The sequence below is a fragment of the Typopeltis vanoorti genome, chromosome 20, assembly GCF_054136105.1.
Source record: "Typopeltis vanoorti isolate ZY-2024b chromosome 20, IOZ_Tvanoo_1.0, whole genome shotgun sequence".
Classification (NCBI taxonomy): Eukaryota; Metazoa; Arthropoda; class Arachnida; order Uropygi; family Thelyphonidae; genus Typopeltis; species Typopeltis vanoorti.
Genome location: NC_143568.1, coordinates 23,306,711 through 23,332,337, shown reverse-complemented (window position 1 = coordinate 23,332,337; position 25,627 = coordinate 23,306,711). Strand labels below are relative to the sequence as shown.

General features: G+C 37.5%; 1 protein-coding gene across 3 annotated transcripts in view; it reads left to right on the top strand.

Moving 5' to 3' along the window:
• Nucleotides 1–4,970: 4,970 nt before the first annotated feature.
• The window catches only part of ArfGAP1 (ADP-ribosylation factor GTPase-activating protein 1), a 320,099-nt gene continuing 299,442 nt past the window's right edge, over nt 4,971–25,627 (top strand). The window contains exons 1-2 of one of the 3 annotated variants that reach the window (XM_090409894.1): nt 5,392–5,779; nt 20,916–21,028. The gene's annotated coding sequence lies outside the window, so the exon portion shown is untranslated. Of the gene's footprint in view, nt 5,012–5,391; nt 5,780–20,915; nt 21,029–25,627 lie in introns of those variants that run through there. The other 2 variants (XM_090409895.1, XM_090409893.1) reach the window with 2 other exon arrangements.

The following is a 25,627-nucleotide window of genomic DNA, read 5'->3' as shown; positions in this document are numbered from 1 at the left end:
TATTGTGATTATATATTCTGTAAATTTTTGGAAGTAGTGTCTTTTTGCCCTACGAATTTTTGTTGTTAGTTGATTTCTTGTGTTATTATATAATCTTTGTAGTTGAGTGTTACTGGGTGATTTTTTAGTCTTTTCCATAGATTTTCCTTTACAGTAATACTATTTAGAATATCACCATTTATCCACGGATTATTGTCTGTTTGTCGCCTCGTTTGTGTAGGTGTTGTTGCTTTTTTGTATATTTCTGTGAACATTAGTTGAAAGTTCTCAAATAAAGTTACAGGATCATTTATTTTAAGTAGGCAATTCCAGTCTATTTTTTACAATGTTGTCGACAATTCTCTTTAATAGTTGGGTGGTAGATGGCGTTGATGGAGGTGATTCGTAGTAGAGATTCGGTGTAGTGGTTGAGACAGTTGTAGGTGTCCTCCCGCGATGAGTCTTCGACCCCTTGGAGGTGTCAGGAATAATAATAATAACAATAATATGATCGAGTTTTGTCGACTTTTGTGATGGTGGGAACGGGGGGGGGTAACGTAATGAAGCGAAGTTGAGACAAAGTAGTGATCGAATTTTGACGTTAATTGCTGTTGATGTATATGTATGTGGATGGGAGCCCGTATGTGGATATGGAGAATGCATGATTGTGTTAGTGAATTTTTGAATATTTCTTCTCTTGTTGTGGAGTTTATGGCAAGGTTTATATTGTACTGACTTAGTATATCATGGTTAACCATATTTCCTTGGAACAAAAACGGAACATTTGGATGACAAAACTGGGACCGGGATTATGTAATATTCTGTATTCATGAGAAAGCAAGACGATAAAAAAACGTTTTATCGTCTTTAAAAATAATGTGTTTTATTACATAAACACATTATTTTTGCCACTTCTTTTGCAACCACCAAAATTGGTATTCGTGTTATCTGCACACAAAACAACAAGTTGTTTTTCAAGGCAAATTTGTCATTACTTCCTTCGATATAGCACACTGTATGTCGGATGTTTCGCCAGGTAAGGAAATAAAGTTTATAATTTTATCTTGAACGCCACAATTTGGCAAAAAAGTACCGCACAACGATTGGAAAAAAAAGACGTGTTTTCATGTCTTTTTTATTTGATACATCTAAACTGACTGAAATGCTTTATGTTTTATTCAAATCCTATATTACTTCGCCCAATATGTGTGGTGATAAAATGTTGGTAATTCCTGCTTTTGATTTGATACGTGCTGAAGAAAATTTTGGTTCATAAATTTTATTTATCAATGTCGACAAGCAGTCATTTGAGTGAAAATTTTGTTCGTGATGCACAGTATAATAAGAAACAAGAGCTGCATTTGCTTCAATTTTATCGCTTTCAGCATATTTGGCTATATCAATCACCACGCCATACCATAAATGAGTTGATGTTTTTAACGGAAGCCAAAGTCTTTTCAGCATCCTTATGTTTCTGGCTACGTAGATGTTGGTTGATGTCTCTTCTGCCTCCATGATCAACGAAAAAATGGACATTACAATGTTGGCATACCGCTTTTGTTCCATCACAGCACAGCTTGTCCATTTTAATAAATTTGAATTCTTTCCAGAGATTCATTAAAACTTCAGTTCAGTTTCGCCACTTTGACATTGCAAGGATTGACTTAATGCTTCAAAAAATAAGACTTAACACTTTTAAAAAATATGAAATTTAAACCACAAGCATTGAATAACAACCCCCCCTGTTAACATACAGGCAAAACAAAAACTAACGCTACAGCAGAACAGATGTCGCGTCTGAGATGCGCAAGTGTTGGCAACGTAATGCGACTCCACGGTTATACAACTTACTGGCATCCATGATATTGATATACGATTATAGGTTATGAATAATAATTTACGATTGACCAATATTAAAGTATATTTACAGTTTTTATTAAAAACGGGAAAAAATTGGCATTTTTATTAAAACGACGGGACGGCCGAGAAATATGAAAAAAAAAAAAAAAACGGGATTGTCCTTTCCTAAACGGTACATATGGTCAGCCTAATCATGGATGTGTTAGTGGTTGAAGATGGGTGGTCAAGAATATTCATGTCAATGTCTCCTATTAGGATGAGCCTATGTGATATACGGGGTTCAATGCCGCTTAGCCATGATTCTAATTCATGCAGAAAGCTTAGTGGATTATTTTCTGGGGGTCTGTATATTATGTTTATTGTGTATTTCATGCTCTGTTTGTCTCTATTTGTGATTTCCAAGATCAGTGTTTCCGCATGTTCGAAATTAGTTTGTTTTTCGGTCATGCTGTATTTTTCTATGATAAATGCCACAGTGCCACCTCCTGTTTTGTTTGGTCTACATTAGTTGCAGGTTTAGTAATTATTAATGTTGTACGCGTAAATTTCTGTATATCGTTTATTGCAACTTCTGTCAGTATTAGCGCATCTGTGTTTGTCAAGGTGTAGTTGAGCAGTGCTATCAAGGTAAGCCAGTGTTCCTTTATACTTCTTATGTTTGTGTGCATGATAGTGAAATCGGTATTGGTGGAAATGTCTGTCCATTTCTGCAAAGAGTCAAATACCTTGAAGTTTATATTGTCTAACTGGATATGTTCGCCTGGATTTGAGATCTCCGTTATGTAGTTTTTAAGGTGATTTTAAATCTTGTTCTTAAGGTTGTGGGGAGTTAATGTTTTCTAATGGTAGACTGTGTAGGTCGGATTCTCTTGCAATTGTATAAATTTGAGTGTTTTCATTCTGTCTCATAAATATCTGTGAATCCTTAGTCCACAGCAACTTGCAGTTTATCTCTGTTTTAGTTTTCTCTGCTCTGGTATAAAAGATTTTTAAAGTATGGAATCCAGTTTCAAATATATATAGATTGCTGTTTCATGGGAGTTTCTTGTCAGTTGCTATCGGATAATATCGATCCTCTTTCCGCAGTAGCGCACTCAAGGTTTAATCTTGGTCTCCCCTGTGAGTTGTTTTGACAGGGGATTGGTGACAGAACAGTAATGACTTCTCCTTGTGATATCCCCTCCTCCTCGTCCTCTCCATCCTGGTCATTAGTTTGAATGTACTGCTTTATAAAACCCGGCCAGTTAGATTCAAGCTTGACCATTATGAGTTTCAGTGGCCCTAGGGACTGCTCCTTATTAAGAATCCGGATTTGCTCCTTGATGTTTTCCATATCGGAGTGGGGATCTCCTGCCAGCTGAAGTTGTTTGAGAGCAGTATATATAATCGCACAGGGCTAGGGGTCTGCCAGCAAAAAAAAAAAAAAAAAAAAAAAAATCCTGTAGACCAAGGTGGTCTACTAGCAATATATAATCCCACAGCAGTAGGGGCCTGCCAGCAAAAAATCCTGTAGACCAAGATGGTCTACTAGCAATATTTAGACTTATGCATCCTACTAAATGGGGAAAGGAGTGTCAGTAACTCACTTGGCCACAGATTAAAAGCCTACCTCCCTATAATACCTTAAATCCACCACTGGTCCTCATAGCTGGTGGGGCATGCCAGCCATTAGACCTCTTGCATGTTTCATGCAGAGGGGGAGACAGCAGGAATCAAACTGTGTCAGCGCCAGTGCAATGTGAGATTCCTGAAAAACCTTGTATGCAATCTAATCAAGTTCAGTCTAAAATAATACGTCTGTCCTCGTCAAAAGCAGAATCTATTCCCTTATAGGGAGTAGGCGAGGCCTTTCTACCCTATCTAGCATTTGGAGACTGAATGGGCAGTTCAATCTCCACAGATAGCCAATCAGAGATAGCTGGCCCATGTCTATCACTAATTATAGCAGCCACTGATGAAGAGGCTGGCAAACAAGTGCTGCCACTCTTGGTACCAAACCCTAACAAGATGTCACTGTCTGAAATAATGTGGGTACTAAGGTCGATTTTGAGTTTAGGGGATGAAAAAATCCTCTTGCCTGTGCCAGAGATAGACTAACTCGGGAACCAGTTGAAGAAAGGTTTAGAAAAAGTTCCTCCAGTCGGTGACTAGACTTGAAGTTAAGTCTGACTTCAAGTGACCAAGCGCCACTTCCACTGAGCTACACATGCTCACAAATCCCATCTAGTAATGTACCAACTCATGTCGAGATTTTTTAACATTCTAAGTCACATAATAATAATAAAAATCTGAGTTTCTGGGTGCACCACCCCCCGACCTCCTTATGAGACTGGCTAACTCACCTTTACTCGAAAGAAACCAGATAAAGTAACAATATTTGTTACTGTCTGAAATAAAGTGAGTACAACGTCGATTTTCTTGAGTTTACGGGACGAAAAACCCGAGTTTCCGGGAGGAAAAACCCGCTTACCTGTGCCAGAGATCGACTAACTCTGGAACCGGTCGATCCTCGAGTCGGCGACTAAACTTGAACTTAAATCTGATTTCGAACGACCAAGCGCCACTTCCACTGAGCTACACAGGCCTACATATGCTCACAAATCCCATCTAGTAATGTACCAACTCATGTCGAGACTTTTTAACATTCTAAACATGTCCATTTCATTCACAGCTCTTTTCCTCACTTGTAAGAAAATCATTCATATCATACTGGCAAAGGTTGGTCGATTGATAGATCCTCTGCTACTAACGCTCAGCAAAAAGTTAAGCAACTTTGAGCGCCGTTCGTAGTTGGGAGGGTATAATCTTTCGATGCTGTTGGCACACTCTCCCCTGATGAGTCTTTGGACTTCCTGAAGGTGGCAAATAATAATAGTATGAAATAAGAAAATCATTAGTTTTTCATATATTTTTTGCTTTTGTGACTCTGCCACGAATTACACCAGTAGTACATTCAGATGGTTGATATGTCCCCTTTAGTCAAAAAACACTTTAGTGTAGTAACCCTTAGTTATAACTTTTACGGAAACCCTCTACTGAGTAAATTTTAGGTTATCTATACTGAGAAGGAGGCCCTAAATTAAGGCTTGTCTAGCCTATGTGCAAATCCGGCCCTGGACTTGAATCTCGCTGTGAGATATGAAACTGTCGTAAACCCATTTTTCATTGGAAGGTGAGTAAGGCGGTATGGTACGGAGGTAACAGAATTTTTTTCCCCCTTCATGAAGCTCGTTTTTCTTTTTTGCCAAACAAGCAAACTAGCAAGAAAACAGAGGGGGGGAAAAAAAGTAAAAACTGATTACATTTTTATTTAGTTGTTCACTAGTTTCTTTTCCCACATCAACTTCTCTTTTGTTATATGCTTGTCATTCCTCTAGCATGAACGTTATAATTTTCATGTAACTGTTTATCATTTTCTTTTTAACCTTTCTCCACAACCTCATCTTTTCTCTCTTTATTTCTGTCCTGTTGGTATTTCTCCTTTCATTTATTTCTCATTGGTTATTCAGCGACATGATTTTCGCCAACATATCATGCATACTGTGGGAAATATGTAATTAACAAAGCATGAATGCGGTCAATGAGAGTGAAACAGAGATTTAAGTTTTCGATCTTCCGCTTAAAATGCATAGTAAAATAGCAGATAACTCCTGAGCACACAGTATTAACATTGCTTTACGAAACGACGGCTTTCGGTATCAAGGTTTATATGTTGATTTGTGTCAGTGCAACAGGCTGTTGTAGTACTGACAACTCATCAGATCTTCCTTCCAGCTGCTATTGAGTGTATGAATGGCTTTGAAACTTGCTACTGACCGGTTTTCATGAAAACACTATCTATTTATTATAATTTATGTAGTGGTGCTTTTTGTTTTGCTTTTGTGTTCTTCCATGATTTGGTTTAAAGGCAAAGGGTACTGAATTATTTTAATATTAAACGGTAAGATTATGTTTTAATAACATTATTAATTTAAAATCTATTCTAGATATAGTTATATATCATAAGAATATTCGCATGTTTCTCTCTCGCTCTTTTTTAAACTTTTCTTTTTTTAGTTATTACACCAATTAGTACCTGGAGCTAAAGCTGAGACAAGGCTGTTCTTGAATGTTAGGAACTAAATATGACAATTGTCTTTATCGCATACATCGTTGAAAGATGCTCTGCATTCACACGTGCGCTCACATACTCTCTCTTTCCCCCTCCTACACGTTTCACCCCGCCCTCTTCTCATTCAGAACTTGCATTGATTGACTGGTGGTGTATATCTTGACTGATTAGTTCAGTCGCTGAAGCTTATCCAGAATTACCATAATTATTTTTCTTTGATACTCGCATTCGTTCTTCAAAGAAAACATCAACTTGGAATGATTCTTTGAAGAATGATTGTATTAAAAGAAAAAAGAAAAGTTAATTTTGTTTTTGATTATAGACCTGACTTACTAGTAGTGACAGTATCATTTTCCTCACAATGGATTTTGTGCATGTTAATTTGTCACTTGGATTTTATTTTCAGCTAGCTATATTTTCCAAGTTCAATACTAAAGTCACCTAAATGAATATAACAGGTTTCAGGATGACATGAATACATATTATATGATGCCTCCATGGTATCCTAGGACTCGCATGTGTTCTTTGGCTGATATCAGTTTATGAAAAAAAAACAAAAAACCCTCTGCTTACCTCCATATTAGATTAGCCTATCTCTGTTTGAATAGGCCCATGTAATTCCTTGCATTATGACAAGAATCTTCAAACTTGGATCCTTTCCCTTGAAATGGCCCTTGTCACAGCAGTGCAAATGAAATTTCCAGTTCATTTTTCTTTTCATTCTTTGTAAACTAAACAGCTTGGCTTCCCAATAAAAAAGGATTTTTAATGGAAATATAGACAAAGGAAAAATAATTAAATGAAAATTAAAATAAACCTGACAGAAATTAAATTTTTAGAATTCATGGCAGATGTTAAAATGGGGGAAAAAGATGGGGTGGTAACCAAAATTGATGTGTTGATATTAAGAATGTTAGCTATGGAGCTATGTTAGTTAAAAGACTTTGTATTTTGCAGTTTAGTAATTAAATAGGTAAAGATTAAAAAAAAAAACAGGGGATATAATAGAGACATGAGTTGAAAGAATTGCATAAGATTATTCAGTACATGGTAGGAAACAAAAATGAGAGGTTGAGTAGGAGTATGCCAAGCATTTGTGTAAGGAACAGATTTTTCTCATGTTGAGTCTTGAGTGAGTGAAATCTATTCCTGAAAGGAGTGAATGATTTTAAAGTGTATAGGCATTGTGTGAATTAGTATGGTCTTCTGGTAATGTCTTATGGTACTCCATAAAGATTTCAGAATGTCTTAATGATAATCGCATTTTTGTGTGCAAATAGCAAAATGATAAATTTCTGAAGTAAATAAATTTGTACTGTGGACATGAATTCATAAAAATTATGCACCAACCCTAGACTACATACAGGAAGAGATAGAAATATTTATGAAACACTAGACCAACCAGTAAGCAGCAGTGACAATCTTTACAGTTTTGATGGGAGACTTCAATGCTAAAGTAGGTCAAAGGCATGCATGTTGTAGTAGCAATTGAAAAATATGGACTGGGCCAGAGGAATGGAAATGTAGAAAGATTGATAATATTTACTGCAGGGAGGACTATGTAATGAATTCTTTTTTTTTTTATTTTAAAAAGATCAGATAAGAAACAGACATGGAGAAGTGCAGATGGAACGGGGTTTAATGAAATATACTATATTATTATTATTATGTGACACCTCCAAGGAGCCCAAAGACTCATTGAGGGAAGGGTACCTACTCTACAACACTGTCTCCATCACTCAATCCACCATTGTAAAACAATGACAGCGAACCACAACTACTATTGTCATCTACGCAAATGCAATCTACTGCCCATTACCACTAGTGTTTTCACAGAAAATCGGGAACATCCATGCCCACAGTGGGATTCAAACCTGCAGCCTTTTTGGCTGGAGAGCGGATGCGCTAACCACTTGACCAACCAGGCCAGCATATTTTAACCAACAGAAAGTATATTGTCAAAGACACAGGCATAATAAATAGTTTCAATACAGGAGGTAGTGATCATAGATTAGTGGGATCAAAAATTGTTATTAGCAAAAGATGGAAAGACAGAAACTAATTAAGTCTATTAATTTACCAATTTAGAAGTTCAATCATGTCAATATTATCAAATTTACCAATTTGATAATATTGATATGATTGAAGACTTGAATAAAAACTACTAAATATTAACAGAAACCCTACTAAATAATGCGAGAAAGATTGATGGAATTAACAAAAGGAAGGATGAAAGAAGAATTATCCAAAGAAGCCAGGAACTTTCTCAGAAAGAGAAGAAAAATGAAAAGAGATCCAGGCAAGATAAGTAGAATAGAATTCTCTGAGCTATGTAAAACAATAAGGAAAAGGATGACACATCCTTTTCCTTATTGTTTCACATAGGAAAATTAGAATCTTTAGAACAAGGAAAATCAGTATTGTGTTAGAAAACGATATGGATCTAAAAGGAATGAGAAGTGAGTTGACTATAAGACAAAATAAATTTATAGCTCTTAAAGATGAAAATGGAATAAGGAAATAAGAAAAAGGATGACACATCCTTTTCCTTATTGTTTTACATAGGAAAATTAGAATCTTTAGAACAAGGAAAATCAATATTGTGTTGGAAAACAATATGGAACTAAAAGGAGTGAGAAGTGAGTTGACTATAAGACAAAATAAATTTATAGCTTTTAAAGATGAAAATGGAATACTAATTGAAGACAAAATACATAAGAAGAACAGTATCTTTCAAAGTCAGATTATATGATGACTTCCAAACTGAAACAGATACGAAAACAAAAATGTAGTACTCCAAATGGAAGAGGAATAAATATGTCCTCATGTTATATAAAAAAATTAAACATGCAATGGAAAGTGTCAGTAATGGAAAGGCACCAAGATGGAATACTGATTTAAAGTTTTGAAATCAGGTGGCTAACGAGTATGTGTGCAATTTATACATCCTGCCTAAGACAGGAGAAAATAAGATTTTGAAATAATGCAATTCTGATTATAGTTTTTAAAAAGAAAGACACCCTCCTTTCAATAATATACAGAATTTTTATAAAAATCATTAGCAACAGAATGTAAAACAAACCAGAAGGAAATGAAGCATAAAGGAAACAAAACAAGCTAGATTTTTGCAACCTCCAGAACAAAGCAAGATTCAGAAAAAACTACTACAGAAAAAATTATATATACAGGGTGGTTCAAAATTCCACATACAAACTTTGAGGGGAGGTAGGGAACATCAAAATCAACCATATTCACATAGGAAAGCTTGACCGGAAACGCCACCTGAAAGTAATAGGGGGCACTGTTCACCAGCACCCCAGGTGAGCAATTGGGGCTTCCTCATTCAAGCTTTCAACATCATACGAATAACATGTGTCATTTTATGAACGCTGAGATGGGAGACATGCACCTCGTTTACCATGTTATGTATCCAACTAATATTGAACTGTTCAGTTATGCCTAATAAAGTTTTTACACTACTTACTGCATTGTGTTATTTCTGTATCTCTGTGTGTCCCTGTTAGTACCTTCCGGTGGCATTTCCGGTCATGCTTTCTTATGTGAATGTGGTTGATTTTGATGTTCTCTACCTCCCCTCAAAGTTTGTACGTGGAATTTTGAACCACCTTGTATATGATCATCATCAACTTCCTGATATGTACCTTCAAGGGGTGTACAGGATATGATAGTATTACATGAAAAATTTACACCATTACTAACTTCCTATCTACAATTTTCCTCCAAATCAGTCTGTTACCTGTCAAGACTCCAATATTATCAAGTCTTATATTTCTGTCTTCTAAGGCACTTTTTATGTCAAAGCTATATAACTGAGAAGAGACTTCCACATAGCCGTCAAAGGAATGCGGAGAACCGACAAGGACCTCTGACTTAATGTCCAATCCTCGCCTTCTCGTGGTGCACCCTGTTAGGTATCTACCTGGATATTGAACGGACAAGGATGGGCTGGCAATTTGGGATTTAGCTGACCAAATTGTATTCTTATTGGCTTAAACAAAAATTTCATATATATGCGTTCAGGAACATTGCCTCGGTTGTTTTGATACATTTTTATAGAGATTTAATGACTAAAACCGAGAATAATTGTAAGGCTTTAATGATATAAAATACTACTAGTTTCGGCTTTTGTGACAGCCTTCTTCAGGTGTCTTCTAAAAATAGGAAACAGCAATAAAAACACTGCAGTTTAAAACTGAGAAGCACAGGAAAATTGCAGTGCATAATTGACATGAAAAAACATTGTATTTACATTTAAGTTGTTCTTTCAAACGTGACATTGTTTGTTGAGTGCATGCTTACAGACTCTAGTGAACACCAGTACTGAACAACAGCAGAGTGGCTATCAGGGATGTTGTAGCTCAAATTGTTATTTAAATGTTCACGATTAAGGATGATTTCTCTGGACTCCACAATTTTTCTTTCAAACTCATCATGGCAATGAAAGATGTTTTCGGATCTATCCCAACAGACTGAATGACCCTGGTGTTCATCATCAGGGTTGTTCGAGAAAGGAACATGACTAGACAAGGCACTGGCATGTGATCTTTTGTAAGAGATGTCTCTCTTGTGTTCCTCCATACGTAATTCAATAGATTTATTTGTTTGACCAAAATAAGGAATATTACAATCACACCATATCTTATATACACCAGGATACTTCAGATTATGATGACGAGGCTTTGGATGGCTTACTAGCGAGCGGATTTTTGGAAGTGTAGTGAATAAGGTCCTGATCTTAAGAACTTTAGCTAGTTTTTTGGAAACTGAACTGATGTATGGGATGGAGATGTTACCCTTAAAGTTGGTTATTTCTTCAGTGCGGTGGCTAGGAGGATTTAGAAAAAATTTTTTAATGGTTTTATCAGAATATCCATTTTGTCTGATGACATGTGAGAGGTAATTAATTTCTTTTTGAAGTTCATCTGGGTCATTCAGAAGAGAGCATGCTCTATGACCCAAGGTAAAAATAGTTCCAAGTTTTTGTGGAGGAAAATGATGGGACTGACTGTGAAGATATCTGTTAGTTTGCATAGGTTTTCTATACATTGAGATTATAAATTTTCCAGAGCAGCGTGAAAGTTTATATCCTATTCTTGCGAACGTTTACTTGGAGGATTTTGAAGCAAAAGCTATGTCATCCTTCTCATTTAAACCAAAACTTTGGAAACGCTATGTAGATGACATTTTTATTATTTAGAGTCACGGTCACAACTCTCTCATGGATTTTCTTAATCATCTCAATAATCAGCAGCCTAATATAAAATTCACAGTCGAACTTGAATATGACAATTCCCTACCATTCCTGGATATAAAACTTTCATGCTGCTCTGGAAAATTTAGAATCTCAATGTATAGACACACACTATCTACCAATAATTGTCTGGACACTCCTGTTATTTGAAGTTATGGAACATTCCAGGTTTGTTAATAACATAAAAACTGATATACAGATAGTAGGAAGCAGTATTTCATCATAGCAGTTGAATACAGGTGGTATGGCAACATGACGTGAACTCGGTGACTTCAAGAGAGGTGTCACATTGGTGGCATGTCCATATGTGCCATTGCTGCTTAACTGGAGTATCCAAAATCAACAGTTGGTGATGTGGTCAACAAAGAGAGTTCCATCAAATAGAGATGTTCTGGCATCACTAATGCAGGAAAACACCCAGGGCGACCACCAAAAATGACTGACAGGAACAGGAGGGTGTTGAAACAGGTGGCATGCAAAAACTGGCTACAATCGGTGCAGACCATCTGTGATGAGTTCCAGACTGCCAGTAACACCATGGTGAGTACTAGTACTGTACGAAAAGAACTCTATTTACAGGTTTTCCACGGAAGAGCAGCTGCATACAAGCCGAACGTCACAACAACAAATAAGGCAGCTCGTTTAGCCTGGTGCAAAGAGCATGTGAACTGGACAGTTGACCAATGGAAAACTGTACTCTGGAGTGATGAATCAGGGTTCATCTGTTTCCAGTCTGATGGTAGAGTGTGGATGTAGAGGCAGCCTGGTGAAAACTTGCTACTGCATGTGTTGTACCCACAGTAAAGTTTGGTGGTGGTGGAGTAATGGTGTGGGGTACATTCAGCTGGTTTTTGAGTGGAACCACTGGTTGTTGTCCATAGTTCCATGAAGGCAGCTCAGTACCTTGATATTCTGGATAATCAGGTGTTGCCTACACTGTGAAGTTTTTATGGAATGGACCCGTGTTACTATCAAGACAGCAATGCCCCATCCCACAAAGCTGAAGCCGTTATGGAATTGCGTTATGAAATTATTTTATAGAATTATGGTATGAAGAGATGGATGTTAAATGACTGCCCTGGCCTGTGCAAAGTCCTGACCTCAACCCCATTGAACACCAGTGGGACAAATTGGACTGGCGATTGAGGTCCACAGCAGCACATCCTTGATCTCTCACTGAACTCAGTGCTGCTTTGATGGAGGAATGGAGACAAATTCCACCTGATGTCTGCTTCACATTGGTGGAAAGCCTCCCTCAAAGGGTGCAGGAGTTGATCAAAGCCAAGAGTGGACATATCTGATATTAGGGTTTGCCTGCTGGTATCAATTGTAAATTGCTAAAGTGTCCAGACGATTATGGGTAGATAGTGTTATATATATATAATAAGACAAATGAGCACTAATAATTCTTAGCTCTGTCCTTTATTGCTTTTGAAAAGGCATTTGATTCAGACTCACACATTAACTATTTTAGAAGTCCTAAACAACAGAGAATTGAACAAAACCTATATTGATATACAGGGTGTCTGAAAAAGAACTCTGGGGTTTTCAATGAAATTTATTTTATGACATTTTGAAGAAATGTATGTAGTATGTATTATCAAAGTACAAGGTCACACGTTTGATTACCTGTTAGTGTAACTCAATGTGTGCACCATTTACAGCCCTACAGACATTAAAACGGAATTCCACCTCAGACCACACACTTGGGTAAGCATACCCCTAGGAATTGTTTCTGTTGTTGCTGTTATTTTATGGCAAAGGTGGACAAGGGACTTAATTTTTTTCTTGATACACCTTGTCTTTTACGTAACCCCAAAAGAAGAAATTCATTGGAGTCAAATTGGGATTGCAAAGTGGCCAAGCAACGGAATCTCCTCTGCCTATCCATTTTCCTGAGAATCGGTTGTTGATGTGTGGTGGGCTCCATCCTGTTGGAAAATGAGGCCTTCCACATTCTTAGTCTGGGGAAACACAAAGTTCTCTAGCATATCCAGGTATGCCAAACTCGTAATTGTCTCCTCATGGAAAAAAAAAATGGCTCAACAATTCGATCATGCCTGATGACACCCAATACACTGCAAATTTACTGACCCCCCCCCCAACCCAACAATTATGGCGATTCACAACTTGAATATAACTTGAATATTGTCACTTCATGAATATGCTCCAAACACCATCCTGTGGTGGTCCAATTAAAAAATACTTGTGTTAGAAACCCTGGAGTTCTTTTTCGGACACCCTGTACTTAGTCGTGGGTGTGTGTGTAAACATACAACTGCATCTATAAAAGCTGAAATTTCCTTTGAAAAATAGAGTTAGGGAGATGCCATTTTACCTGAATTATTTACAGCAGCCCTAGAAGAGTTTTAAAATTCTGGCATGGAAAAAAATACAGAAATTAGAGTAAATGGGGAAAGAACTAAATCACCTATGATTTGCTAACAGCATTGTTTTTTTAGGAAACTCTGCAGAAGAATTTCAACAAATAATCAGTGAATTGAATGCAGAAAGCAAAAAGAAAAGATTAATTATAAATGAAGATAAAACAAAAAAAATAATAATTCACTACATAAGGAACACTGGGAAATTGATTAAGTAAATTCCTGTATTTACCTAAATTCAAAAGTTTCCTTTCTACTGTGATCAAAAGAACTACCTAGAGGAAATGGAAAGATCACTGCTTGGTATTAACATTCAAGATAGAAAGTTCAATACTTGGATCAGAGCTCAGACACATAGTAACAGCCATTAAAAGATCCAAATAGCAATCTGCAGGTCATATTGTAAGAAGTAACACATATTGTAAGAAAAAAGTTGACTTCTGAATCAATATCCCAGACATGGAAATAGATGATGAAAGGATGAGATGAAAGGCTGGAACTTGGTGACATAGAAAAGCTCAAGATGGGTCAGAATGGAGAGAGGCTTTATCCACCAAGATAAAGACAGAAAATGGCTGCTGATGATGATGCATTTAACAAGACGTCTATTCTTGTTATGCACAGAATTTTATCTGCAAGCTTGGAAGAATATACAGGAATGAAGTGTTCAGTGATCAATTGCCAGCCTAGCTGGCTGAGTGGTTAGTGTATCGCTCTCCAGCCAAAAGGCTGCTGGTTCGAATCCCACCATGGGCATGGATGTTTGTGATTGTCTGTGGAAATACTAGTGGTGGTGTTTGGCAGAAGATGGCATTGGTGTAGTTATTATTATTATTTTATTATTATTATTCAGGCCTCCATGGAGTCAAAAGACTCATCGTGGGAGGTCCTTCCTAAGAACATAAAGTCTATCAAGACTCATCGAGGGGAGGTTCCCCCTAAGAAACACAAAGTCTATCATAACACTCCTTAAACTCATTGACCGTTCTAGCCCTCACCACCCTATCAGGCAATGCATTCCACGGCTCAACACCCTCCATGCAAAGAAACCACTCCTCACCCTCTTGCTCGCAGTTTCCTTTCTTAACTTCCAGGGATGGCCTCTTGTCATCACTCCTTCCCACTGTTCAACCAAGTGAAAGAACTCCCCAGTGTCAACCCTGTAACCACCTCTCAACAGTTTAAAAGTCTCAATCATATCACCTCTCCTTCTTCTATCCACCAAACTCTGCAGTCCACATTCTCTCAGCCGATCCTCATAACTATCCTTGTACAGTCCTGAAACCATCTTTGTCATCCGTCTTTGTATCCTTTCCACAGTTAATTTATCCCCTTCAAATCCTGGGGACCAAATCTGAGAACAATAGTCCAAGTGTGGCCTGATCAGAGACTTATACAACGGAATGATAACCCTCTTATCTCTGCAGGTCAGTGTCCTTCTCATAATTGCAGCAATCCTCTGTGTTACCTTCACCACCTTTGCAATATGTCCCCTAAACTTCAGGTTTCTATCAATCATCAACCCCAGATCTCTTGTCTCCCCTACTTCCTCCAGTATAACTCCTCCCATAGAGTATGCAGCATCCCATCGATGTTTCCCAAATCTCAAGACCTTACATTTTGCTGCATTAAACTGACACCCCCATTCATTTGCCCATCTATCTAGCTTATTCAAGTCCTCCTGCAGGGCTACCACATCTGCAATGTTACTAATAATCCTTCCCAGCTTCGCATCATCCTCAAACAACTGAATATCCCCTTGCAATCCACTGGCAATATCATTGATATAAAGGTTAAACAATATAGGTCCTAGTACTGAGCCCTGTGGGACCCCACTTGTAACCTTCTGTCTCCTTGAAACTGCTCCACCATACACAACTCTCTGATACTTATCAGACAGCCAATCCTGAATCCAGTTGACCAATCTGACATCCAAACCCATGTGTTGCAACTTAAATATCAGCTTATCATGTGGCACCCTGTCAAATGCCTTTGCTAAGTCTAAGAAAATTGCAGTATATGCCTTTCCCTCATCTAATGTTCTTGAAACTTTATTATAAAAGATTATAAAAGGCTAGCATATTGCTAAAACAAGAGCGCCCTTTCACAAATCCATGTTGACTCTCACAGATAACATTACCTTCATCTGCCCAGTGCTGTATACAGTCCCTCACTACTTTCTCCAAGATCTTAACAACTACTGATGACACACAGACTGGTCTATAATTAGACACTTCCAGTCTGTTACCACCCTTATGCAATGGCACTATCTTACCTTCCTTCCATTCCCTGGGCACCTTTGCCGAAGCCAGACTTTCATTGAAAAGCCAGGTTAAAGGGACTGTCAGTTCCCTAGCACATTCTCTCAAAACTTGTGGTGAAATACCATCCAGTCCCAAAGCTTTATTGACATCCAGAGTTCTCAGTATCTGAAACACACTCTCCTCCTGTACCTCTAAACCTTGAACCTGCCCTATCCCTCTAGCATTAAAACTGACTCCTCCAGGATGAAATATAAAGTGGTCATTGAACAATTCCACTATGTCCTCTGCATCAGTCACTCTATTCCCATTTTTATCCCACAATATCATTCTTCCACAGTCATTTCTCCTCCTACTGGCCACATAGCTAAAAAATTCCCTAGGATTTTCTTTGGATCTTAGGGCCAATCTCCTCTCATATTCCAGTTTCGCTTTCCTTACCACACTAGTCACTCTTCTGGCCTGTGTCTTATATTTTTCACGCATCCTCTCTTCACCTATCTCCTTATATCTCTTCCATAGCCTCTTTTTCATGCAATTCCTGTTTAATATTGTTTGTCATCCACTTTACTTCAAATTGTGTCCTCTTCTTCACTCGTGGTATACAACTTACCATTGCTGCTAACAAATATTCTTTCACAATTTCCCACACACTAACGATATCCCGGCCTTCCAGTTCCTCCCTCCATGAAACTTCCCGAAGTTGACATCTAAGACTATTATAATCACTTGCATTATAATTCCACATAAGTTCCTGTCTCTTTGATACTCCTGCATGTCTATTCATTTTCCAAGTCAAAACCATATGGTCACTCTCTCCAACTGGTGGGAGAGATGTCATCTCAGTTATTATCAACTCTTCTGATGCTATAACCAAATCTAAAACTCTTGAACCTCTTGTTCCCTCTGTTACATGTTGCCTAAGACATTTGTCCCTCAAGAATTCTAGAAATTCCATTCCACTGTTCCCTCTCTCCTATTGTTTCCATTCTCTCCTCTTCTTTTATTTACATAGGTCTCTCTCATTCCCTCTCCTCTACTGCTATTCTCTCTTCTAGCATTCCCATACCTCTCTCTCCTACTGTTTCCATTCTCTCCTCTTCTAGCACTTCCATATCTCTCTCTCATTCCATCTCTCCTACCGTTTCCATTCTCTCCTCTTCTAGCACTTCCATATCTCTATCTCATTCCATCTCTCCTACTGTTTCCATCCTCTCGTCTGCTAGCATTCCCATACCTCTCTCTCATTCCCTCTCTTCTACTGTTTCCATTCTCTCTTCTTCTAGTACCCCCATACCTCTCACTCATACTCCCTAAATCCTCTCTCTCTCTCCTACTCTGATTCTCCTTGCATTTATCTCTTCCATTCTCCTAATCTTATCTTCATACTTCTGCTCTCATTCACAAGACATTCCACCTCCTCTTTCAACTCATCTATCTCCCTCTGCAGGTCAGTCACTCTTAATCTAAATTCACTCTCCTAAACAAAACCATCTCCTAAACTTTCACAGTCACTCACACCTTCCACACCATCAACTATTATTTTCTCATTCATATATATCTTTTTTCATTCTCTCCTATCACACTACTTGTCTTCCTACATTCATTCCCCGTTCCTGGAGCAACAAAGTCAGATATATCGATATTTCTAATGCGCTTATTAGGCTCAGTGTTACCTGACATCTCCCTTCTCCCAAGTATCCATTCCCACAAGAGGCCACCCCTGCTATCATCCTCCCTGGGACACACTGACTCGTTCAGAACAGCAATCTCTCCAGATGCCTACGTCCTTCCTCATTCAAATGTAAACGGTCTCTCGCATACAATTCCTCTCTTTCCTCAAACACACTCCAAGCATTTGCTTGGAGTGCATTTGAGGACGTAGTTAGTGGATTGAGTGGTGGAGACAGAGTTGTACAGCAGGTGCCCTCCCTCGATGAGTCCTTGAATTCCCTGGAGGTGTCAAATAATAATAATAATAATTTATAACGTTGATTCATCTTGATCAGGATGGAATCATGAGGAAATTAAGTGTAGAGGACATAGGAGGGGATGTCTTAATTGTGAGTGAGCAGGAGGTATTTGAGGAAACAAATAACCTTGATGTCAATAATGCGATCGGATTTGATGACATATCACCATGCATCTTAAGGGAATGTTCCAGGAAAGTGGCAGTAGCATTGGCATGCCTGTTTAATATAAGTCTTACAACAGCACAGGTTGCAAAGGAATGGCAAATTGTTCCACTGCATAAAGGTGGTGATAAGGCTGTAGCTTCAAATTATAGGATGGTCTATATATCGGGAATTGTGGTGAAGGTACTGGGGAGATTGGTGAGAAATAGGATACAGAAATGGAAATGGGTTGATAACAGCAGTATTCTCTGTGGTTATCGGCATGGGTTTATTAAGGGAAGATCATGTTTCACTAACATATTTATGTACTCTAACAATATGGCAAATTCCATGGACAGGGAAGATGCATATACAGTGATGTACTTAGATTTTGCAAAGACTTTTGATAGACTGTGACACAGCAAGCTCTTTTAAATAAATTGAAACAGATGGGATTGGATAACAGACTTCCGAGTTGGATCAGTGACTGGATGTTGGATAGGTATCAGAAAGTTATATATGGGGGTGCGGTATCCCAAAAGAGAAAGATCACTAGTGATATGCTGCAGGGGTCAGTTTTGAGCCGTTGTTGTTCATTTTGTATGTTAATGATATTGGGATGGGTTAAACTAGTGATATGCAGCTGTTTGCAGATGATGCAAAACTGTGGAGAGCAATGCAGAGTCAAGCAGATGTTATGGCCTTACAAGAGGACTTGAATACATTGTATGAATGAGCAGGTAAGTGGAACTATCAGTTCAACAGGAGATGCAAGTATACACTTGGTGGGGAAATTTGAATGGAAGTTGAGATGAGTGATCTAGGAGTGAAGGTGGACAAGGACCTGAAATTCAGGAGCCTCATTGCACAAGTTGTGAAGATGTCCCATCAGATAATGGCAATGATGCAGAGGACCCTGATACACAGAATAGAGCAGTTATGATGCCATTGTATAAGGCCTTGATTATTGATCTGATTGCCAGGTTTTATGCTGATGAGGATATGTTGGAAAGTGTTCAGAGAAGATTCACATAGGTGGTCAGTGGTCTTTGAAATGTAGAGTATGAGGACAGATTGAGAGAATGTTAGTTGCAGAGCCTCATGAATAGGAGGAAGAGGGGGGGGGTATGATTGAGACATATAAGCTAATCAGGGATTGTTATCTGGTCGACATAGAAGAGATTTTTCATAGAGTGGGAGAGGGGGGGGTAGAAGGGGATAGCCCTTCTTGGATAGAATTATCATAAACAAAAGTTAGAACTTGCTCCCTTTGCTGGAAAGACCAGAAGTTTTAAACTTGTCTACAATGCAAAAAAAAACATTTCAAAGGGCTTTTGAGCTAACTTAGTTAAACTATTTGTTTGAAAAAACAAATGCTGAGGATATAGTATAATTATTTAATGAATATATTATTGGAACGGTTGATATTGGAGATGTTGTAGTTATTTAATGAGTACATGGTTCTAATGCCACATGTAGGAAAAAGTGACTCTGTTCTGCCCCTGACAAATGGAATGAGAAAATGATTAAGAGAATGAATTGAAGAAAGTGGTGGCATATGAATAGCCTCAGTTTAACAAGGCAGTAGAAAGATGGAACATTGCCAAGTAATAATGTGCTCATAAATTAACAGTATCCTTGATTTGGTTATGTAATAAGAGCTCTTCATTTAAAAACAGTGAAAAGAAGGTAAAATATGCTATTGCACAAGTATGAGACTGAAACAGATGGGTCAAATTATAAACTAGTTTTGAGGATTGGTTATACATTGCAGGATTGGTTTGATGACAAAAGGAATCTCTGAGGAGATCATCAATATTAAAGAGAGATTAAGTTTTAGCAATTTAATGACATTTTAAAGCTAATGACCAAAGCAGGTGAGAGGAATGAATGTTTAACAAAATTATTTAATGTAATTTTTGTTACATTAAATAATTTAATGTAATTTTTGTTGACATAGTTGGAAGAAGAGTAGTGGCATTTTTGAAATTTGTATTGGTATTTGTATTGTATTTTGGAATTTGAACACATGAAAATACATGTGTTCAAATTCCATCCAAGATGCAAGGAACATTTATAAAAACTTGTCAACTAATAATGAATTAACTGGAATTGGGAAGATATTTCTCTATTAGGAGGGATGCTGCCCCTAAATATAGAAATTGATTGTAATCCCTATAAAACAGGCATGCTGGAAAACATGTATCATCCACAGGTATGCCATATCATAATTTTAATATACAATACCGGTGTCATTGTATCATTTCATTCTGGAAAAGCAGGTTTTATTTTTGAAGGAATGAGAGGGATTGAAGACTTGGAAGTGTATAAGGAGAATGTATTTCAAATATTAATTACCTGGGAGGTCAATAAGGCAGTTGGACTGGATGGAACATAATTTTGCCTTGCCTAATTTTGCCATTACAAGAGTCTGTTTGAAATGCAATTTAGTATTCAGAATCGGTATTAAAATTTGTCATTAAATAGCATTAAACCAGAGAAGAAGAATTATCATATAATTTCAGAGTGACACACCTCTCTATTCCTACTTGTCAGTGTCCTTTATATTTAACAGTTTTCTAAATAACCTGTATTTACTTTTGTAGTATCTACTGAACTTCTACTCACTGTCTGCTAACACCCGTAGTTCTCTAACCTTCTCCATCTTCTGAAGCAAAACTGCACCAATACAATATACCTCATCTCATCAGATAGAGTAGGTTAGAGACTTTAGGATCTCTAACCAATATGATCAATAATATTTTCAAATTTCAAACCTAACTTGGTTAGGTTTGAAAATATTATTGATCATCATTGTTTCCTATTATCTTTACGATGTTTGAAATTTTGATATTAATAACAGCTTTTTTTGTATATGATACAGCACATCCAAGGTATTTGAAGCAGTTAACGTGTTCTAAAATTTTTTTTCAGTCATGACTTTGAGTAACATCTGTCTAACCTGAGTTGGGAGGATAATATGCATATGCTGAGTTAGTAGGATAATATGCTTTTGACCATCCATACATCCTTTCAAGAGTAAGCCAGTGAGTATTCTGATTTCTGCCTGGTCTCTCTTAAGAATAAACATTTTGAAACAGCTGTTGCAGCTAGTGAAACCCTTAATCAGAAACACTAAAACTGTGAATATATCAGCACAATTACGTCATTTAAGTAGAGCAGTTCCTGAGTATGTATGTCTCCTTTGGCTTAGTGGGTAGCATCACTGGACTTCATCCAACATGGTGTGGATTTAAATCCCACTGTGACATGGTTGTTTGTAAATGTTGGTAGTAGAAGATTTTTTTCATAGAGTATATCTTGCTTGCTGGAGGCTTAAAGTGTCAGAAGAAATGTGTAGTTTTTAGAGTAGGGAAACTGAATTATATAACTCTTAACCTACCCACAGTGCTGAATACACAACAGGTTTACAAACATTTGTAGCTGTGGGATGCATATAAAAAAAACTCGTGCCAGAGGTTGTATTTCTGATGTCAAGCATATACATTGAATATTATTCATTGGTATTTTTAGGAAGGAGATGGCCAAGTAGATGATATAATAATTAAAATTTTGTAACTTTCTTATATTCTGCCAAAACTAACGAGCATCATCAAGGATCAATACAGAGGTAAAGATTGGTCCAGACAAAAAATCCCCTTAGGACAAAATGCTCTCAGTTATAAAGTGCACAGTTGGTTAAAAACTGCTTATAATAAAAATTTTTTAAATAATAATTTTTATTATTATTTGCAGTTTATGAGCACTTCTCTGAATATAATATATTCATTATATCATAAGACTGTATTGGGGACACAACAAGCCCATGGAAAGCAAAATTCCAAGTCTCGCAATGTGATCCTCTCATCGGTGGATGCCTAATGGACATTCCATAACTGTGGTGGAAACAAGGGAGGAATCCTTCTCATGCATACCGAAGAAAGTATTTCATCAGGAAGAGCTGGTGGCTATATGTGATGACAAGTCCCAAACACGGTTACTAAAATAGTTACTTCCAGTTCTTCAACATCCAATATGACCAGATAAACATCCCATTGGCTACTTCATCTGTAGGTATAAAAGCCAGTCCATCCAACATTCCACAAAAATGTTTTATCATCATTCCTGTATGCAGCAGTCAGCACTAAACTTTGTACCTTTTTTTTCATGTACTTTGGGTCATTTCGTAAAAATAGTACCAAGTGACACATGCAGTACCAAGGGCTGTAGCAATATCAGTGATCATGGCACATTCAAATTCGGTCATCAATATGATAGGATCTGTATTGAATTCCATATGTTGACATTTACCCAAGATTGCCTGGAGGAGATCTTCATGTGTTGATTAGCACTTTTCAGAGAGAAAGGAATACACATGCTATGGCAGATAGCCCATGAGGAGCTTAGATGATGTATAATTGCTGGAATAGCCTTGGAGCTCTTTCAAAAGTTCCACTCATAAAACATGTTGTGGCCCAAATATTCAAGTGCCTGGTTTGTTGCAAACACTATAATTCTCTCTGTCAACTCAGGTCCATTCTCATAGATTAGGTGTTGGAGTCCCTGTGATTTTCCATCATCATCATCATCATCATCATCATCAAATTCCTGCCATGTACCCTCAAGGGGTGTACAGGATATGACAGTACTACATGAAAAAATTACATCATTACTAACTTCCTATCTACAATTTTCCTCCAAATCAGTCTGTTACTTGTCAAGACTCCAACATTATCAGATCTTATATTTCTATCGTCTAAGGCACTTTGTACTGCATCAATCCACCTATATCTTGGTCTTCCTCTGGGTCGTTTTCCTGCCAACCTGGCAGAGAACACTTGTTTTGCTAATCTTTCCTCTCCCATTCTATTTAAGTGACCATACCATCTGAGATTAGCTCTGCTAACGCATTCCTGGATGCTGACAATATCAAGTTCTTTCCTAATATCCTCATTTTTAATATGATATTGCCATTGATGCCATCTGTTCACGCCTCTAATCTTTCTCAGGACTCTCATATCTGCAGTCTCTAGTCTTTGGTCAAGTGTTTTACTTCTGACCCAGCTCTCAGATCCATAAGTTAAAATTGGTTTGAACACAGTCTTGTATACAGCTAATTTAGTGTTCCGACTAATTTCTTTCTTATTCCATATGAATTTATTCATTTGACTTCCCACGATACCAGCTTTGCTGATTCTGTTGTCTATTTCTATATTTAGTTTACCATCTTCAGTAAAAATTGTGCCTAAGTAACTGAAATGTTTTACTTGTTCCACAGGTTCTCCATTCACAACACAGTTGACATTTTCAATGATTCTGCCTATTTTCATTGTCTTTGTCTTTTTATTGCTGACCTTCATACCATATCTATTACAACAGGTATTCAATTTAGTCAGAGAATCTTGCAGACTTGTAGCAGATTTATTTAGAAGTATAACATCATCCGCATAAAGCAAAGAGCTGACATTAACATCTCCAATTTTGATATCAGGTTTAATACCACATTCCTTCATAATGTGATCCATATAGATAAGGAATAACAGAGGGGATAATGTACATCCTTGTCTCACACCAGATTTAACATTAAACCATCTTCCTGTACTTCCTTCAATTCTAACTGCTGACTCACAACTCAAATAAAGACTAAGTATTGCTTGATATAATGCCCCATTGACACCATATAACTGCAGCGTATTGAATAGCTTCTCTCTTGGCACCTTGTCATATGCCTTTTCCAAATCGACAAAACTTAAATACAGATCTTTGTTATATTCCCATGCTTTCTCGACTATTTGTCGTAAAGTGAAGATCTGATCTTGACAGCCTCTATTTGGCCTGAATCCAGCTTGTTCTTCACCAAGCTTTTCTTCCACAATTCTTCTTAAACGTTTCTCAAGTATATTTGCATAGATCTTGCCAGGAACACTCAGTAGGGAAATACCTCTGTAATTCTCACATTCAGTTTTATTTCCCTTTTTATATATGGGTACTATGAGAGCTCTACTCCAATCATCGGGAATTCGTCCCTCTGTCCAGGCTTTCTGAACTATGCAGTGCAGCCACTGTAAGACTCTTATACCACCATACTTCAGCATTTCTGGTCGAATATCATCTACTCCTGCTGCCTTTCCACATTTCAAGCCTTTGATGGCTTTTTCTACTTCAAGTATGGATATGTATTTCTGACTGCATGCCTGGTCAGTGTTTTTTATCACTGTGCTGTCATCACTGCTTGTTTCATTTAGCAGTTTTTCAAAGTAATTACTCCATACTTCAAGGATATCTTTTTCTCCTGTTTTCATTTCACCTTTATCATCTCTAATTCCTTTTACAGCACTCTTTCCTCCATTCCTAAGCTTCTTCAACAACCTCCAGAATATTTTGCCACCTTCTTGATATTTATTTTCTATATTCTTGCCAAAGTCCTCCCATGACTTTTGTTTAGCTAGTTTTACACACTGTTTAGCTTTCTTACATTTGTCTCTGTATTCTGTAAGAGTAAAAGCTGACTTATTTGCCAGGAACTTTTGATATGCTTTCTTCTTTTCCTTCACTGCCTCTTTAACTTCCTGTGTCCACCAGGGAGTTCTGATTTTTTTATCCTTGCACACAACCTCACCACATGCCTCTCTGGCAGAATCAATCAATGTTTCCTTCAGAGTTTGCCATTGAATCTCCAAGGTTTGATTCCTGTTTTCAAACTCTTTCATTTTCTTTTCAATAATATTTCTGTATTTTAGTCTACAGTTCACATCTGAGAGCTGCTCAACTTTTATTCGCTTTAAAACTTTCTTACATGTTATTCTTTTCAATATGAAATTCAATTTTATCCTGCTCAAGACTAAATAGTGATCACTTCCAATTTCAAATCCTCTGTACACTCTGGTGTCCTGCACCAGGGAGAAAACATCACTGTCAACAATAACATAGTCAATGAGACTTTTCTTATTCCTAGCCTCTTCTCTCCATGTGAATTTGTGCACATTTTTATGTTGGAACATGGTGTTAGTAATAACCAGTCCATGTCCTGAGCAGAAATCCAACAGATATTTGCCATTATTATTAGCTTTGCTCTTTTCTCCAAATTTTCCCAAAATATTTTTGTATGTCTCACAATCATTTCCTACTCTACTATTTAGATCCCCAACAAGGACCAACTTTTCCTTTTTCATTGTGTCAGTTGCTTTTCCTAAAGCCTCAAAAAATTCCTCCACTTCTACCTTAGTAGAACCTTCTGTGGGACCATAGGCACAAATAAGTCTCATTGTCCTGTTCCCCATTCTCATATTTGCCCACATTACTCTACTTGAGACTGACTGCCATTCAAGAAGATTAGCCTCATATTTTGTGTTGAATACTATGGCTACTCCTTCTTTTCCTTGATTGTCATTGCCTGAAAATAATATTTTGTATTTATTGCTCAGAAAGATCTCACCAGTTTTGGTCTTTTTTGTTTCAGTCACCCCTATTATGTCGATCTGGTACTTATCTAATTCCTCAGCTAGCTCCATTTCTTTGCCATTCTGGCTTCTTACGTTGATAGTACCGATCTTTAACTCTGGTGATGTTGAGTTGGGGTTTGTTTTCAGATTTGTTCCAGTAGCTGACTTTTCGCTGTTCGCCCTGGTTCCCTGGCGAAAACAACG